The sequence below is a fragment of the Tigriopus californicus genome, chromosome 8 (genome assembly GCF_007210705.1).
Source record: "Tigriopus californicus strain San Diego chromosome 8, Tcal_SD_v2.1, whole genome shotgun sequence".
Classification (NCBI taxonomy): domain Eukaryota; kingdom Metazoa; phylum Arthropoda; class Copepoda; order Harpacticoida; family Harpacticidae; genus Tigriopus; species Tigriopus californicus.
The window spans coordinates 12,247,373-12,252,972 of NC_081447.1; positions in this window are offsets into that span (position 1 = coordinate 12,247,373).

Below are 5,600 nucleotides of genomic sequence, written 5' to 3' on the forward strand. Positions count from 1 at the left end.
TGGACCACCGAGGAAGCCTCCTGTGATCCATAGAGTGCCATTGGGTATAGACCACTGAAGCTGCGTCTTGTCTGGAGTGCTCATGTTATACCGGTTGGTCCCAGTACCATTGAACTTTCCAGCTCATAACATTTGTCAGGTGTCGCCGTTAGTTCCGACGTTCTTGGTTTCCAAACCCCCGCAGTAAACGACACGGTCTAGAAAGCCCCGGTGCTACCGAAGTATTGTACGGAACACTGCGTAAATGGGAGCACACTCGAGCAGGAGATTTCAGATTGAATACCTCGACCACATCTGTCTCTTCGAAAGTCTCAGTACTTTCCTAATCCCCAAAACACAAAACTTTCAGTGTCATCCTCAGTTTCGAAAGCAATCCCGTTTCACCACTGATACAAGTTTCGCAACCGAGATCCAAAGTTGGCAGGTGGAAAACAGTGGCAAAGTTAGAGTCTCTTTTGAAGGAATACCAAGTGCAGTTGGGCGCCAAGAACAATCCTTGGAACAATCCAACTCTTGTGGTGCAACATCCAAGGAAATCAACGCTCCGCGAATATTCCTGGGACCGAGCAACGCGTCTCACAACCCTTCATCCCGGAGATGGTATTCTCCATGGTGGCGCGATCCTTGCATCCATCCAAAAGAGTGCATACTTGAAAATCTTCATAATAAGTAAACAAGCACAATTTGCATCCTGATTCAAGTATCGGCACAATCACCGGCTGAAGTGGTGCTTTGTTCACCCACGAGGTTACTGTTCACACAAGCTCCTTCGACACAAGCATTCGAGCTGAATCTGTCCGGTCACAAGGTTGGAACTCAAAAGGCTGAAAAGACCCAAGCATGTTAGTGTCCTCATGTTGGCGGACCAAGACTGTGTGAGGAGGAACTGACGATCAGATTCACTTTTATGTTGCTATCAACGAGGTGTGGAATGATCGAGAAATGAGCGTTACGATGTTTGATGTTCATGCTTCTTTACTTTGGAATGATTCATGTTGTAAAATGTTATGAGAATGATGTACTGCAGTCTTGTTGTTTCTCCTTAAAGAGTCCGTGTAAGTCTGCTTTTCAACGAGTTATTTTGACCTCGGCGCCTTTGTCAAGGAATAGAGGAATTAGGAGAAGAAATAGAATACCCATTAAGCTCAGGAAAGAGGCCAATTTTGTCATGGACCGAATATCTAAATGAATAACATTTTTTGATCCACACAGCATGTATACCTTCCTCAGACTGATTTGGGTGTTGGCTCCACGTTCTAAGAATCAAATGTTTTAAATTTCAGCTCACTCGAACAACTGAGTCCAAAAAATCCTTTCAATATTATCTTTTCTAAAACACACACGACCTTGATTAACGAGTTAGATGACGGTTTCGCTTCCCCACAAAAAGTAAATTCAAAAATATAAAGTCAGTTTATTAAACTGGCTCTGGGAGGCTACACTCTTTATGTCTACGAGGGCGCAAACGGTGCTCCGTCCACAGTCTGGGGTGAATGGACCGCTTTCTTGACCCAAGCACTAGGTAGAAATACCTTGACAGCTCTCGGAGATGGAGAACTTTTAATACCGACCTATCATAATATCTCTGGTTTTAACCTAATCACGGCCTCAAAAAAGCGTCCATTTACTAAGGATACAAATCGCTAGCTACTCCTACTCCCCATGAATACAGGTCAATCTCAGTTATTTGGTAGGTATAATTAGACCAATGCTTCTCTTCAAAGAAGAATGTACAGTTCTATCTACTTTATTTCTCAAAAAACCACACCGCCCATCAACTGTCTTCCTCCGGTAAAAAAGTGGGGGAATTGTTGGGCCAATAAAAAAGGGGATATTCACATATGAAACAATGGATCAATAATTACTGTTCGATGTCTGGCGAGATGGTCCAACGGAGATGCTCGGATGACGTCACTCGACGAGATTGAAGGTCTCTAACGGATGAGGAAGTACTGTACTCAGACTCGGCACTTTCCCAGATCATCTTGCTTCGCCGCACGGCTTCCTGGGTTTCCTACTCCCATACGACGACGATCTCTGTCCTTTGAAACAGTTCCAACTTCTTGGCACCACAACGATGGCAAAGTCCCAGATACGAACATGGTTCCTCCTCAGAGAGTTTCAAACTCTGACTCTCTTCTCAAGAGATGAATGGCGACTGTCCCACATTGGAAATTCGTTGGTAAAGCTTCCCATGGAATGTTTCCCGGGTTCATTCAGATTCTTCCAAGATGAGAGAAGCTGTGATAGTTATAGTTGACCAAGATTTCCCCTTCTCCTCCTTCAAACATGTATCGGGCATTTCTCGCCATGTTGTAGCCGGCTGACGGCCCTCGGGTTTCCAGGGACTACCGTACTTCCTGTTGGGCAGGTGTAGACAATGGGACGGCCTCTGGATTCTTCTCCGTGCAGCATCGTCCAACTACGATCAAGGGTTGGAGAAGTTACTATGGTAATTTATTCACGATTTGTAGTCAGGTACTTAGTTGCATCTGAGCCAATTTTTAGTCTCCACAAGACATTGATATACATATTTAAGGACATTTCAATAAACACAGATCCGTGAACTATGGTTATGCTGTACTTCACTTATTCATATCATATCAGGATGATATACTCATTGTGCACGGAACAAAAGGATGCCTTTGCCGTTTGACCGCTTCCTCAAAAAAATGGCAATATCCGGAAAGAAATGAAGAAGGCGAATAAGTCTTGAAATCCAATGACGGCCAGAGAGAGCTCGTCACTATAGGTATCGGTCACAGGACACATTAAGTTTGAAATTTTGTGTTCATAATGACATGTTAATTTGGCTTTCAGTTACCTCGGCACTATCATGCATGCACCAAACTAAACTCAAATGAATTGTAGCTTTGTGTTGGAAAAGGATAGTGAGTATTTATTCAAATAGTGTGGCTCCCCAAGAGCTACCCTGTTATGAGATAAAGGTGAGATTATTTTGCTTCATACTAAGTAAACTTGATCTGATGTTGTGTGTACTTATATGCCGTATTCAATGTTATTTGCAACAATTGCTCTAAACTTTCTATTCTGAGTGGTCCTTTGGCCAACAAAAGTTTTTTTGCTTATATTGTAATTTCTACAAAGTACAATACATTGGTACACAGAGTGGGAACCAAACATTCAGAATCTCGTGCAATTCGTATGTACGGGCCAATCTTTTGATGAATCAAAACCCACTAGCAAAAGCAACATTTACCCACGATATTCGCCTCTCTCATGAGCCATATCAGGCTATTATCGGACAAAAGGAAGTGATACATGAAGCCAAAAGGCGACGGATCCGCGATCACCTCCGTCCGGAAAATAACCATAAGCTTATCGCCCATATCGTCAATGTGTCCCTGGCCAACTTGTTCAACGTCAAGAAGTCCGTGAAGGCTTTTTAGCATTGGCAGTAACAATAAGAAGAGGGCTTTGGCCTTGCTGGACAGATTCAAGGCCAAGATAATCGTGGATGTGACAAAGTTGATGCACAGGATAGCTCCTGAGCGATAAACGTTATTCTCCACCGATTAGTTGGTGGTGCTCATTTTCAAATTTGTGACAAACATGTTAGAAAGGCTTAAATAGAGACTGTAACGGTTATTAATATCGTGTTAGGTTAGGTTAGGTTGGGTTAGGTTAGGTAAGGTTAGGTTAGGCTTGACAAGGTTAGGTTAAGTTTACAAAAGTAGCACCGCCAACTAATCGGTGGAGAATAACGTTTACCCTCCCGAGCTTGACCTGAAGATTCTTTGGGGCGCAATTCAATTTAATGTTGTTTAATGAGATATGACTTTTTCATCCAACGTAGCCTCCAGTATTGTCAGTGCACGCTTCAATTCGATTCCATACAGAGGCGTACCTCTGCTTGATGAAGACCAAGTAGATTTTGTCCCACTCCTTGATGATGGTGACCTCAAAGGGAGTCCACATTTGGATGTGAAGTCCTGTTTGACTCATACTCCAAGACTCCACAGATTTCAAAATCGAGTGGGTTCGCATCCCGGCTTAAGGACGGCCATAAGTCATTGGGCCAGAAAGCTTCGAAGTTCTTGGCTCAGAGGGTCCACGCCCTCTTGGACGTGTGGGCCCGGGCGCCATCCTGGGTCCACATATTCGGACATTTAGGCAGGCGCCGGTACCGGTAAGCAAACTTGCCTGCCAATGCCAGTGATGCAAAATTACCGTTTCTAACTAGTTTAACGAAGCCGACTTTTCCTCATAGGACCATATGAACAAAGGGTCAGCTTCTCGAAAACATTATTGAACCTCCAAACTTGCATCACTGACACTGGTACCTGTAAACAAAGGAATGTGCCAGAGCTTGCCTAAACGTCCCCCATTAGGACGGATGTGAAAGCAATATCAAAATTATTTGCGCTCCATCTTTGCCTGTTGACGCCTAGTTGGGCGTCATATATTGCTGAAAAATTAAGAATTCAATTTAAGCCAATACTATGAGAGAGGGTACGCGTGCAATGTTCTATTTTATATGAATCAAAGAATCTATAAAATTCTCTTTCCAACATTCCCAATCTCAATCATATTGTACCCTTTGAACTGTATCAATCTATTTTTGTTTGCCTACACCTGAAATCGTGCACAAATATGACGAACTAAACTTAGGTTTGAACATCGACACAAACTACTCCTGGCTGACATTGAAAATAAAACAGGAGCAATGTGCTTCTTCAACCGAGCTGATTTTTTTCTGGACATGTGCGCACTTTCATCTGGTATTTAGTCACCTGTTGATCAAATTCCACAAGTAAACCTAACACTCGTGCCAATCACCATACACATCCCGACGCCGAAACTCATTTCGGTTAAGTTTTATATCGTATTTCTAAGTGAAATTGATTGAAAAAGGCTTGCTAAAAGCAGTTTCCCCTGGTCATTCGGGGTATCGTATGTTGTCCGACAACTCTTGGAGTATTTCAGTTGTGTCATATCATTCGAGCTTTGACATGAGACGCAAATTGCTAATTAGTAGGAGGAAGACTGTCCAAATATTGCATCAAGATCTTTGAAAGTCACTTTCAAACAAATCTAAAGGAGAACGGTTCCTTTGCCACTCTCCTTGTCTCCCAAGTTATAAAACATCGCACGAAACCTTTCTTACATTGTTTAGTTGATCAATGCCAATAATCAAAGCAAATTGATTATTGGCATTGAAGTAGAAATTAGCAACGATCGAAAATGGGGATTTATATAGGTCAAATCACAAATTAACGAACAATTTTGACTTAAAGCAAATAGGCGATATTTCTTCGACATAAATAGTTCAAGATCCTAAATAAGGTTTTAAATCTAATCTTGACTAAGCATTCTCTTTACAACGTGATAAAAACCGTCGATGCCAAGTAAAACGAATCAAGGATATCCGTGAACGAATCCATGTGTCAGGGGGGCAAGTACAATTTTGGCCTTTAGTGGAATAATGAAAGTTTAAAAAGACTTGAAACTTCTTCTCCTTATATAACGTACAGTACGTATAACTACTTACCAAAAATATGACCATGTGGATTGTTGTGGTTTCGAATATGTTTCTTTGTTGTGGTTTTTATTAAAAGAATATGCCAAATGAAATGAAT